We start from the raw sequence: 14,123 nt of genomic DNA on the forward strand, positions 1-14,123 counted from the left end.
GATAGGGTGTCCTGCCGCCCGTCCGCATTTGGTGGTGTCCTCATTTACAGATCGAGGAAGAAAGTGCCGACCGTGAATTATTTAAAGTCTATTGTATCAGTGTGTGTTCTGTAAGCATTCACTACCGGCAAAGCCGCCCGATTAGTTTTCACTTTTAATTGTGCTGATACCTTATCTGCCTGGTTGAAAGTGGAGAGTGGTACGTGACACCGCCTCGCACGGTGAGCACTGGAGAGGCCACGAGGTCTAGCGTTGAAAGCCACACTCACCCACTCAGTGAAGGTACCTTCAACACGCTGCAAGGATGAGCCATCCGGAGTCACTATTTCCGTCTGTTCTTTAGTCGTAAAGTCATGTCTGACTCTCTGCGACCCCGTGGACGGTAGCCCACCAGACTCCTCTGTCCATGGGATTCTCCAGGCAAGAATACTGGGGTGGGTTTCCATTTCCTTCTCCAGGGGATCTTCCCCAGCCAGGATCAAACCCACCTCTTCTGTTATTGGTTAGGCAGATTCTTTACTGTGGAGCCACAGAGGGAGCCCCATTTTTATCGGTAACATGTGTCTATTACTGTATCAAACACCAATGAGGGCAGGACAGAGCCTGGTTGCTTAAAAAAAGCTCTCAGCTGAGGAAACCAGTGAGGTACCAACCGCAGAAAGGCAGCCGTCCCAGGTAAGCAAGAAGGGGATCACCAGCACCCCCTGCCTCCGCCATCAACCCTCAGGTGTGTCTTAAGACGAGAAGCATCAGAAGACATCACGGCTGGGTATGCTTGCAGACTTTGTCCTAATCCGAAAAAATATTTAGAGCGACGAAAATATATTTAAATGATAAACTTACAAATTGTGACTGGAACTTGAATGAAATAAGACTATTCGTGAGACGCAAGGATTTACGACTCAGAAATTCAAAATTAGAGACTTCCCTGGCGGTCCAGTGGTTAAGACCCTGGGGTGAGGACTCGATCCCTGGTCGGGAGACTAAGATCCCACGTGGCACAGCCAGAAAAAAAAAAAAAAGAAATTCAAAATGAGCCCTAATCCTTCTCCTCAAATGCCCACAGGTACTGGGTATGTCGGTATGTGATCCAAAAGAGTCTCACCGTTATCGAAATGTAAAACATCCCCTCCAGACACAGCAACTCAGGGATTCATGTGGGCGAATCCACAGGTGACCAGAGTAGTTCTGATGCAGTTTACGAAGCCAAAGACTTTTCACAACTCGTTAGCTCTTGTATCCTCAGCACCACATCCAGTGCCCCGGCTGGCTTTTGGGAAGTCTTTGTCCATCTGGATGGGTGGAGGGTCACGTGGGGCAACGACTCAAGTTTGCCAAACTGAGACACGCTGGGGCCTGGGACCCTTGGCTGAAGTGCCTACACCTGGACACACCTCGCCTCCACCCACAAAATACAAAGAAACCATCAGGGCCTAAAAATAACCGCGTGCATGGGCAACTGGGGCAAATCCTGGATAACAGGATACAAAAAAAACAAAAACCCAAATGCCACTTGTGAAGACCTGGGAGCAAAAGCAGGGTATGTCCCCTGCCCCAAAACCACCATGGGGTGAGCAGACCACCTCAGCCACCCCTCCAGTCTGACCCCAGCCACACCCCGACCCTCACCCCGTATAAGGAGCGAGTGGGCAAGGGCACCCGCCACGTGTTCTCACTGCCCCCCTCTGCAACAGGGGCCTCGGTAAAGCTTAGCCCGACTTTCCCATTCTGGCCTGGAGTCAACTTCTACTGATCAAGGAGGACAAGAACGCTGGGCCGTCACAAAACGACTCTGCCGGAGCGGAGGGTTGGCTGAGAGAAAAAGGAGGAAGGCCTTGGGGGGTCTCGGATCTGCCCTGTATGGACGCCAGGAACCCTGGCGGACCGCCGAGCGACTCTTGCAGTTCCGGTGCACACATCTGAAATCACCTCGCCCTGCCCTCCAGCTCTGATGTCTGAGATTTCTGGGAGTCTGAAGGAGAAAACACAGGGTCCCCCCACGTCTCCAGCCTTAAGCTCAGGTTTCTGCCTTTTGTGGGACGGCTCTGCTTTGCTCAGGAGAGAGCTCGAGTCTCCCAAACATGGGTTCTTCCCTTCCCCAAGTCAAAAGCCAGCCAACAAACAACTCCCAGCAAAACAGCCAAGTCCAGAGCAGGATGCAGAGATGAGCTGCGTCACGCGTGGCATCTGTGAGTTTCCTTTGCACACTGTCAAAGGGCATCTGTGGCAACCACTCGGGTGAGAGCCCTAAGTCAGCCCCCCACACAGTCGGTACCCTCCTCGCCTGGCATCCCGACTGGGCATGAGCTTGGGAATGAACTCTTGCCCTTCCCAGCAGCTTCCCGGTCATCACCTCGAGTCAGCCAGCACGCAAGGGGAGCGGCGGGCAGGAATGTTCTGCCTCCGCCCCGAAAGGGAACCGGCAGAGGGAGAGGCTCCTGCCTTCCTTTCCATCTGGTTTCTCCAATAAAATGGAAAAAAAATAAATGGAAATGAAAAGTAGACAATTAAAAAAAATTACACTTAACTTCCTTTTGCTAATGTCTGTAAGATGATTTTTTTTTTTTTTTTTGGCCTGGCAGGAGATTCCAGATGGGCCGTATAATGACTATAATTTAATACAAAAAACCGGAGTTCAAAGCAACACATTTTTCCAAGTCAGAAGGTAGTGGGTTGTCTCACACTGTGTAATGCAAAACACCGGGACGAGTCATAGCGTTTCTGTTCTTATTGCACATTGGCCTTTAAACCTAATCTCGGGGCGGCCAGACCCGAAGCCATCAAACCAGAAGCTGTCGCCCTCCGACATGGGCCGGCACTGGTGCGTGCTTGCCGGAAGGGCCAGAGACCACTCACCACGAAATGTGTTTTCCTCCGGGCTCTCAGGATTTATACCACCAATTAAGGCCATAATGAGTGCCCCAAGTTGACCTCCTAGGAGCAAGAATTAATTAAGCACAGTATTTCTTAGTAAAGAATGACACTTCTCCCAACAAGGAATAGAAGGGAGCCATATTTTCTGATATTACCATGAGTCCATGAACCATCCTTCACAAAAACAGAATAATCCCGAAACATGGCTGAGTTTATGCTTTTAATTTGGTAGTAAAAGAAAACAATCTACTTTTATCCTTATTTGGGGGGGGGGGGCGGGGCAAAAGAATGTTTTGGGCATAGTGTGTGTACGTGAAGCATAAAATTATTTACATTAGTAGTATAAGGTCACTTCTTTTAATTACCAACATCAAGACAAAAGAAGGAAGCCAGGGCTCACATTTCGAATCTCCTTTCCAGCTTTCAAACGTGAAGAGTTGTGTGTTGAAACTATTTGCTCCCTGAAGTTCTTACGCGTCCATAAATTCTGTAATCGAGTTTGTTTTGTTTTTAAAAAAGGTTAAGGCTTTATTTTGGAAACTAACTCTTAGATGGTCTAATCTTGGGGTTGGCAGACTCCTTCCATAAAGGGCCAGATGTAAACCTTTTGGGCTGCGAACCACAGTATCTGTTGTAAAGGCTCAAGCTGGCCGTGGCTGAGTGGAAGCCATGCAGACAATTCATAAATGAGGGAGCATGGCTGTGTTTCGAGAAAACTTACCCATGCACACCGCATCTGAATTTCCTATCATTTTCACGTGTCATGAAGTATTCTTTTATAACTTTTTTTTTTCCAAGCTTTTCAAATGCAAAAACTATTCTTATCTCTGGGCTGTACGAAAAAAGGCAGCCAACCAGATTTAGCCTGTGGGCTGTAGCTTGACAACCTCTGGTCTGAAACGGTCTATTTTTAAGTCATCAGTGAGGCTGGAGAAAACATGATCTCTGTCTCACACACAGACACACATGAACACAGAGTCGCACACAAATCCACCTAACTATCAACATCAGGGTTTTTTAAACCACTGACGTGGTACATGGAAAATGTGATTTCAAGCACGTGTCTTTAGTGCCCTGAACCAGACGCCAAAACAAAAATCTCAGCCTTGAAGAAATATTACGAGGGTGGTAGGAAAAAGAGACCTCCTTCCTCCTATCCTTTCTCATGAAGAAAATCACCACTCTCAACTACGAACCATGCCCTCTACTCCTGTAAGGAGTTAAACGCAGCCCACATGAATCTGGAAATCCCTGAAGCCTACTTGCCAATTAATGTATTTAAAGAGCAGGATTTTTTTTTTTTTTAATTTAGCCCATCCATCACCAACAGAACATTTTGGTTGAAAATATTAGGATTTCCAAATAACTTTATGGCTCTGTAAATTGCCAACATACCATCTGCAATTGAATTAACATTTATAACCAAACTGAAATAATAAATAAAGCAAATTATGCTGCAAATATTCGTGAGTGCCCAATACGCACTCGAGAACGATAATTAGCATTTTATAATCACGCTTCATTTTCTTTATCCAACTCCCTGTCGCATTAATGATAAAATATTTTAAACTGTGCTCTCTCAGCAAATGGCAGCCCAATCTCTAGACTAGCCATTAACTAACGTGGAGAATGAAAACAGTTTGTGCTGCTGACATGATGCATCCAGAGAACTTTTACCATAATCAGTCTCCCTGGCTCTTCTTATCTCTGGGCTTTGCTGTGTCTTTTTCTCCCCATTGCTACCAAAACAAGCCTCAGGAAGGCAATGCTTCCTCTGCACCATCCAAACCTCTGTGAGAGCAGAAGGCACGCTCTTTTGCTAGGAGGAAAGAAAGAAAACAGGATTTAAAAATTTATTCTGCTCTTCTGATCTAGACCACTGAACGGGGTCCAGAGGTCAAGAAGCTCTAAGTCATTCAAACGGAATAACTCTGGTCCTCACATCGCTCTTTCCAAAGTTCTCTCCCTTCAGGATCTGACATCCTCAGCTGTGGTATGGGCAATTTTTTTTTCTAGCTCCAAATAAAAATGAACTTCTTTAAATAAACCAGTAAAGAGAAACTATATACGCATATTTTTTCCCCAAGCAGACTTTCCACCAATTAGTAAAATTTCCCCAAAGTTTCCCATTTTCTTGCTCCAAAATCACTTCTTGAAAATAACTGCGTCCAGATGCCTTCTTGACTCTCTGCTGCCCCGCACCCCTCCGTCCCCCTCAGCAGGCACCTCGGGGATTTCTCGTGGGCTTGCGGCTCTGGGTGCCGCTCCCATGCCTCTCCGGTCCACTGCTGTGCCGGCCACTGCCGGCCACGGGCTGTACATGGCTGTGCAGTCCTTGAAGTGGGGCTGGTCCAAACTGGGGTTGTTTTAAGTGTGACCATAACCTCACGTTCAGAGGACTTCAGTATGAAAACTAATGTAAAGTGTCTCAATGGTTCTATTGAAATATTTTGGATCCAGAATAAGACAGTGTGCATTATTGACATTAACTTTGCTAGATGCTTTTTACTTTTTGAAAACGAGGCTGCCAGTACATGTGAGGTACATGACACATCTAACTCAAGCAGCGGCCAGCACTGTATTCGGATCGAATGGCACTGGTCCAGTCAGTCCTGAATACAACAGTGCCTGGAATCTGCGTACACGCTCTGCTAAGAGCAAAATGATGATTATTAAAATACCTTATCAAATGCTTGTGATCTAAGAAATCCTGCATGAGGCCCAGCAGGCAACTCCAGACATTTCAAAGAGCCGTAAACCTGGTCTCCGCCGTGCAGAATCATATCTATTCTGAGATAAAGGTGTGATGAGCCACATGTCACATGGAGATCTGGGGCAGGTGGAAGTCATTCTGTGGGTTGTAGGCTCAGTGTCCCCACCGGCCCAAGTCCTACAGGGAAGACGAGGGCTTAGCACCCTTAATGGAGAGTCAGTCTAGCGGCTGTGAGCTTGGGTCCTGCTGCAGGCAGGCCTGGGTTCAAGTCCCACCTCTGCCTGTGATTAACTGTGGGGTTGATTCGGGACAAGTAATAACCTTCGTGTACCACGTTTTCCTATCTTACAATGGGGACAGTGACATTTTCCATCTCGTGGGGTTGTTATGAAAAGGAATGAGCTAAGTTATGTTGAAAGTGTAAGTGTTAGTCGCCCAGTCATGTCCCACTCTTTGTGACCCCATCGGCTGTAGCCCGCCAGGCTCCTCTGTCCCCGGGGATTCTCCAGGCCAGAACACTGGAGTGGGTAGCCATTCCCTTCGCCAGGGGATCGTCCCGACCCAGGGATCGAACTCTGGTCTCCTGCATTTCAGGCAGATACTTTACCACCTGAGCCAGACACGGTCACTATGTGGGGAGCTTAAAAGTATGTGTTAAGAGCTTAAACACATTAGGCGCTAGCAGTCCCATCTCACAACACAACTCTAAGCGGCAAGAGGGGCGAGTGAGGCTGAAACAAAAAGTGAGGCGAGGTGAGGGAGAACGCGAGCTGGATGTGGGCAGAGTGGGTGAGAGGAGCCTGAGCAGGACCTCAGGGGTGGCAGGGCCTTTCCCGGCAGCCAGGTCTGCCCCTGGCCACCAAGCCTCAGCAGGGACCACGGCTCACAGGATGCCTCCGCCAGACCCAAGGGCCTATCTGATCCTTTTAACAGCTGATGGATTCCCACTTCTGGTTATAAAAGAAAAGAACATGCTGTGGCTTTCGGACTAGCTTTTCTTTTTTTTTTCCTGCTGTAAAGTTTTTCATGAGACTTTTCATTGCAGAGAAGACATTAAAAAAAAAACTGAATTCGTGTATTCTTGTCCACCCTATCTTCTTAGCATCTAAAGCAGAAGTTGCAAATGACTACTATATACGCTGAACTGAGCCAACAGATATGTTTATTTTGGCTCAGCGGTGGCCAACACAGTCGCTTAAAAACATTTAAATGCACTGGCAACATTTAAAAAGTGGGAGATTTCAATCACAAAAGAGATTGATTTGATGTTTCTACCTAATATTTTCTTGCCTAATCCTCGTCTGATTTGAGCGTGTTTTGTTTTTTTTTTTCTTTCCAGAGCAAAATGTCAGGAGAACCAGAAAAGACCCTGAAAAAGCCACAATCCTCAAGGAATAGAGAGGTTCACTTGAAATACTAGAAAACCTGGCAATGCAAGTCCCACATTCCACTGGGCAGTGACTCAAATGTGGTCCGAGCCCCCTTGCAGGATCCAGGAGTGTGTTGGAAATGCAGAGTCTCAGGGCCACCAAGACCTCCTGAACCTGGGACTTTGGGGCACGACCCTGCAATCTACAGCTTAACAAGCCGTCCTAGTCAGTCGGATCCACACTAAAGCTTGAACACCACTGACAGAGGCTAGCAAGCAATGGGAACATAACCAGTATCTTGATCACACTCCCATCACTCTCTACTGCCCCAAATCAGCCTGCATGACTCACCTGCTTGGCTCTCTGCTACACACCCAGATTCTCAACTCCAGTAGTAAAACTCTAGAAAGAAAAGGTACACACGACTTCTTAACGGGGTTCATTTTTGCAGAAAATGATCTGGCATCCTTTTGCCCTAAAAACTCAAACAGACTGGACTGCGTATTGACTTTTACCTTTAGAATGACGTGCAACATGACCAAAGTGCCTCCTTGCCTTTCAAGGAACAGTGAATCAGAAAATATTAAAGATGAAAGTTAGTGACCTCAATTCCCACCTGAATCTACCCTGGGTCCTGGCACAGGTGGAGAACAAGAGGAAAAGAGAAAGTAAAATCAGCTGGGGTCTCCCCTGCAACTGTGAGCAGTGGTAGCTTCTTTATAAAGCCATGGGAGGGTGGACTGAGTTGAAATGTGTGTTCAGCACAGAGTACGTGCTAGATAAGTGCCTTCCTCCCTAAAGAAACCCTGGGGACACACGACAGTGTATGTTTCCCAAATAACCCTCACACTCAGCGGTTATTATCCTTTTCTAGGAAAGATGAAACTGGGTTTCCGTGGCTCGCCCCAGACAGTGGGCGATGTGACTACCAGGGCCAGAGCAAAGCACCAGCTTAGGCTGAGGGGACGCAGGAGCCACAGGCCTGCCGCCTTCCGTCTCACCAAGACTGAGCTCGCTGGGGAGGGGACAGCTCGCTCTTCTCCAAAGAATACAACCAGCCTTTCGTGCTTCGGGAATATGGTCTGTATGTGGGTCATTAAAGCTCTTTTCCAGCTCCCTGGTCGCTGCACAGCAGATAATGCGTGAAGGGAGATGGAAGAGGAAGCCAGATCAGCCTGTGCCACTTCCATATGGCTTATTAAAAATGTCCGGTAGTGGAGGGCTAGAAACATACAGTGCAATTAACATGGTCTGTGCATTCTGCAGTCGGGGATAGTCCCGCATCCTTTATAGAGACGGCTCAGGTGGTGACCTCAGGAAGCCAAGGAAGGAACCTGAAGACTCCCAGTGCCTCACGACTCTGCTTCACTGAGTCACAGTCAAAGCTACAAAACCACTTCAGCATTCTACATGTTTCCTTAAACCCATGACGTGTGTTAGCTGCTCAGGCATGTCCGACTCTTTGAGATCCCATTGATGGCAGCCTGCCAGGCTCCTCTGTCCATGGGATTCTCCAGGCAAGAATACTGGAGTGGGCAGCCATGCCCTTCACCAAGGGATCTTCCTGACCCCGGGATCGAACCCAGGTCTCCCACATTGCGGGCGGATTCTTCACCAACTGAGCCACCAGGGAAGCCTACGATATCTGAAACTTTAAAAAGTCACTGCAAGTACTCATTTATAAGGACCTGAACAAAATTCAATATCTTTCATGGTTTCGTGTTTCAATTTTAAATAAGGACAAAGTAATACACAGTTTTGGAGGATTTAGTCTAACAGGAAATGTACAAAAGGAAAGTAAGATGTATGGTCAGAGAGGGGTACAGATCACATAGGACTGTGTGCAGCAAAGCTGAGATTTTTAAAAGCAGCCATTTAAAACGCTCATCCCAGAACACGGTGACCACCACCCTAAAACCCGTGAGTGCTCCATGACGGATGCATGAGTAATTTTTAAGTAAATACCCCTGCCTGTTTTCTCACTGCCCTTCCCTTGACACGCTGTACTTTACAAAAATTCATGTCCGAGTTCAAAGAGAAAAAAAAAAAAGACAGCATTTTTTAACCAGCCCAACCTTGGAAATATGTACAGAATTTATGCATGTTTCAAGTGCTCTTTCTCCTTTGCCAGAGGGTGTAATTAAAGGCCCATAGACAACTTCCAAGCTGAGGCCAAGAGATTCTCGGCCGAAGTCAATGGGAGTTCAGCACCCTGACCACGCACGGGAATAGCGTGCCCGAAAAGGAATAAATAACTCTGTTGGCAGGGAGCTCAGGGAAGCACGGGAACATCTCACGTTAGAGCCCTCATTTATAAAAATACAATTCATTCACTGGCCTGGAATCAATAAGACAATCATCGTGCGACCGACAACAGCCTGAGGAGGGCACGGGGCTGAGCGGGCAGCCTTCTTCCAGGAAGCTGGGCTCCCCTGCCTTCTGGTTCACTATTTCCTCTTCTTCTGTCAACAAAGGCATGATCCCCAGCCTCAGTGTGCTTTATTTTCCTCGGTTACCTGTGAAGTGACAGCCCACCCACAGCAGCTTAGAGGCGGGTGGGAGCCGAGTGCCAAGCTGCCCCGGAGCTCAGGAAGTGGGTCCCCTTCAGCGCAAGACCGGCGATGGGGCCCCCGGGGCCCTCCGTCCCTCGCGGCTCCCCGGTGGTCTTCCCAGTCCATGAAGACCCACCCTTTCCTAGGACAGGCTCCCGAGAACACGCCACCTGGCGTCCAACTGGAGACAGAGCTGTGGTTCAAACCAGAGCCCCCGGCAGTGGGCTGCACCGCCCAAGGCCGACCACAGGGTTACCCCCACCCCAGATGCTCTTCTCAGCCGACCTGGCTCTATCCCGACGAGAGGAGGCTCTGCCTTCCCCTGAATCCGGGGCGGGGGTCTGTGACCGTGGTGAGCTGCAGAAATTTGACCGCAGGGACACTCGGGGCTTCCGGACTAGGGAAATAAAAGGCCACACCTCTCGTCTGTAAAGTGGCCTCCCTCATCTTCCGCAGCCCTCGCCTGTGGGCCTCCGAGCCCACGGTGTACTACGTCTGCCGACTCCATGATCAGCATCTTGTGCGGAAGCACAAGCCGCACCAAGTCCCGGTCGGTTCTCTGCCCCCGAGGCCGGCTGAGGCCCTGGTCACCGAGCAGCGCCAACCGCCAGATACAGAACCGAAGCCGCCTCCGAGGGCCGCCACCTCCCAGACCTCAGGCACTGAAGGCGCTGTCTTCTCGGTGGCGGCCCAGACAAACCATCCCAACCACGTCCCGTCTACACTCCTGACCCACGGAACCCAGGAGCAAAGATAAAAAATAAGTAAAATGCTGTTTTACGTCTTTAACACCTGTGACGGTTTGCTACGCAGCACTGGTAACCAGAACACATGGTTTGGACGACTGAGGGTCATTTTAACCCTGTGCAATTTTTTTTTACCACATGCACTTATTTCAGAAACTAAACCCTAAGAAGGAGGGAATCCACTCTCTGCCTCACCTACACACAGTAAATGTGTTATACAAAGCAAGGGCAGCAGTGGGAAAGAACCTGCCCGCCAACACAGGAGACTGAGAGACTCAGGTTCGATCCCTGGGTTGGGAAGATCCTCTGGAGGAGGGCATGACAACCCACTCCAGTATTCTTGCCCGGAGAATCCCAAGGACAGAGGGCCCTGGCAGGCTATGGCCCACGGGGTGGCAAAGAGTCAGACATGACTGCAGTGACTTAGCACACACAACGCAAGGATGGACTGTATCCACTGGAAGTCCTGAATATTCATGGGAAGGACTGAAGCTGAAGCTCCAATACTTTGGCCATCTGATGCGAAGAACTAGCTCATTGGAAAAGACCCTGATGCTGGGAAAGATTGAAGGTGGGAAGAGAAGAGGATGACAGAAGATGAGATGATTGGATGGCATCACTGACTCGATGGACATGAATTTGAGTGAGCTCCAGGAGTTGGTATAGACAGGGAAGCCTGGTGTGCTGCAGTCCATGGGGTTGCAAAGAGTACGACTGAGCGACTGAACTGACTGTATTCATGAATCCTCACTGTGCCCCGTACTCGTTAGTAATCATAGGATTTTTCATAATGAAAGGAAGGCATCTGTTATTTCACTGGTGTATATGATGAATGGGAAATGACCAATATTTGAAATTCAAAACCAGTTCAACGTGAGGCCAAGAAGTGACCTTAATAATTGATAAGAAAACAGTCACCCCCGGCAGACAGCAACTCACCATCTATCTCATCAGGTGGCAAGATGAGCCCAGTGCTGTTCTTACATCATCGGTTCCATGCCAAGAGCAGTGTGGCAGTGAGTGGAGGGGAGAGACAGCGGGACAGTGGGCTGGGCACCCCTGTCGAGTCCTGAGCGCTCAGAGCAGAACACTCCTCCGGAAGATGAAAGCAGAATGGGTCAGGATGCCTGCTGAAGTTGTCCGTCTTCCTCTCCTGTCTGCAGGACACACCCAGCCAATCCTGCCTGAAACATCTTTTCCTCCGTCTGCCCCTTTGGCCCAAGTTATTACACGGCGAGGGGTAACACAACCATAGGGTAAACACTAGCAATTCTCCCAGACTCACAGTAGGACTGCATTTCATTCCCCTGGATGAGGCAGGGCCACACGACCGCTTTGGGCAATGAATCGTGCTATGAGTGGGAGCAGAGAGGTAGGTGGTCTGTGCCCTGCAGAACCTTAGAACCAAGTGGACCCACACTTCTTCCTGACCCCAGGGCCTTAGAACCACATGGACCCACACTTTTTCCTGCCCCCTTCCTTCCCTTCCCTGAAACAGGAGTTACAGAGGTACAAAGTTTCCAAAATGTGTGTAAATCATTTTTTTTCCATCTTATTTACATTACTTTTATATTCCTTTGTAGAACCTTCCGCCTTGATATCCTAAAATAAGTTGCTAAAATCCTTCCAGGTCACTCGTGGTCAGTTTCCCCCTCCGACGCGGGGGTGTGCCTCAAGTCACTGACGCAGCCTACCCCCCTGGGGCGTGACAGCCGCACAGTGAGCTCCTTGGAGGCCACCACTCTCATCTCCCCCCACAGTGCTCTCGTTTCTAACAGTGTGCCTTGCAGACAGCAGCAATATTTCCTTTCTTTTCTCTGTTTAATTTGGTGTACCACGTGGCACGTGGGATCTGAGTTTCCCTGAGCAGCAGCAATGGAACCTGTGACGCTGTGGCGGAGGCTCCGAGTCCTAAGTCCTGGACCGCCAGGGAAGCCCCAGGAACACTATTTCTGAGGCCCAGGGCTGATGAAGAATAGGATGGATGGAAAAGAACCAAGCAGAAAAGAAATACCTGACTAGATTTAATCATTAACTAAAGAACACTCTTTTAGGCTTCTTAAACCACCGGGTCCGTGACGTTAATCCACTGCTAACGTCCCACACACGGGTGCAGGGAGAGCAACGACGTGACTTCATTATTTGGGTTTAAATCCGAATGTATCCAGTGGTGGCGATCTGCCTTTGTAGGCTTTGACATAATTCATAATTCTGTGTAGAACCTACCTGCCACAAATATTTACAGAAATAAATACTGTATCTGCATGTATAATAGATCCATGAGGCTTAAAATTTTGGTCAAGAGAATTAGCACCAAATACTCTTTTAAATAGAACATGGTTCTCACCTAACTCTTATTGAATCAGGGAATAATTTAAGACCAAAAATACCAATGGATGAGGAATTTTACATTTAATTCCATTTCAGGGAAAAATAACCAGAAGCAGTGGGTCAATCTCTCACACCCTTTCCCATAATCTCTGGCATTGCACTCATGCCTGCCACGCTTTTTCTGTTGCCATTCAATGAACAGTACTGAAAGCTGTTCCAGCATTTTAGCATAGTGTTTTTGATGAGAGCGTAAACTTGATATACTTGTATTCAAACGGAAGAGAAGCCATCAAACGCTATCTCGTGGGGTCCTGGGTCCATATGTGGTCTAATTTACGGGACCAACCAGCTGAAGGAGCATCTAATACAGCAGGACATGCCCCTGAAACTGGTAAATATCGCAAATGCCCCCCTCAAAATTCTAAGATTCTGAGACTCATTCTTGACGCTAATCAGGAGTAATGTAAACAAGGACAGCAGCTTTCAAAAGCATTTCTTGGCTGAAAGCGTGTCCGCATTGCCCGAGACCCCAGATACAGCAGACAAATCTGAGGATGAAATACAGAAGCAGGATCCACACTGAAATTCTCATTTCCCTCAGGAGCAGTCAGATGACCCCTGTGGGGTTTGACTAATCAGGATAATTTTCATGATTTGGGGGACTTTCCAGCCCGTATGAATGGCGGTGCTGTGTTACAGAGAATGCTGCTATTTTCAGATTCAAAAGCATGGAGGAGAATTCACGTTGTTTGATCATTCTAGTTTCTCCAAATTTGTTTAACCATGAAAATCCTTTGTAAGACCAAAGTTTTCCCTCCCTCGCTGACCTACCTCAGAGTTTTTCCATCGTTCATTATTTTAAGGCTCACAGACCCTGAGAAGTACATCTAACATGTTCCACTTCAGAGCTGCAGCCAATATAAAGGATTTCCCCCCACCCCCAGGCTTTTTCTGTAAAAAGCCTCCATAGAAACAGAACGGACAGGGTCACTGACGATTTTGCTTTTTCTGATTGGAATATTTACTTTGCAAATCCACTGATCTCTGTTATAAAGGGAGCATTACATGAAATCCTGAGGGAGGAGGGGGGCCCATGATAAAGCCCCGAGGGCTGCCTCGGCAACACTTGAGAACAAGCTAATGAGTTAAATTCACTGTACGCGCCTTCTCGCGTTCTGACACCAGTGAACGGGAAGCAGCCGCCCTGGCAGGCGGGCCACCTTGACCGTGCTGACGAGCCTGTCAACCAGCTCTGCAGAAACAGCTCTACCTTGGACACTCAGGCAGCCAGCACTGTGCTGCTTCTGGAATAAAACAAAACCAACCCAAACAAAAATGCCCCGGGCGATTGTGCCGGCTACAGAACTGGTGCCAGACACCCAGGCAGGCTGCTGCGAGCAGAGGAATGTCATCTTTTCAATGTGGAACAAGGAACAAGGCTCTGATGGGGCCAGGCTGCCAGAACCCAGCCCTCCTCCCCAGACAATGAGAGCCTTGTGCGGGGGAGATGCACGCAGACCTTCATTCCCATTTCTAG

At 48.4% G+C, this 14,123-nt stretch overlaps 1 protein-coding gene across 6 annotated transcripts in view; it reads right to left on the minus strand.

Annotated features, from left to right (window-relative positions):
- Nucleotides 1–14,123, minus strand: part of RARB (retinoic acid receptor beta) — an 888,683-nt gene that overhangs the window by 122,060 nt on the left and 752,500 nt on the right. The gene's annotated exons all lie outside the window — the stretch shown is intronic.

The sequence above is a fragment of the Bos indicus x Bos taurus genome, chromosome 27 (assembly GCF_003369695.1).
Source record: "Bos indicus x Bos taurus breed Angus x Brahman F1 hybrid chromosome 27, Bos_hybrid_MaternalHap_v2.0, whole genome shotgun sequence".
NCBI classification, from domain to species: Eukaryota; Metazoa; Chordata; class Mammalia; order Artiodactyla; family Bovidae; genus Bos; species Bos indicus x Bos taurus.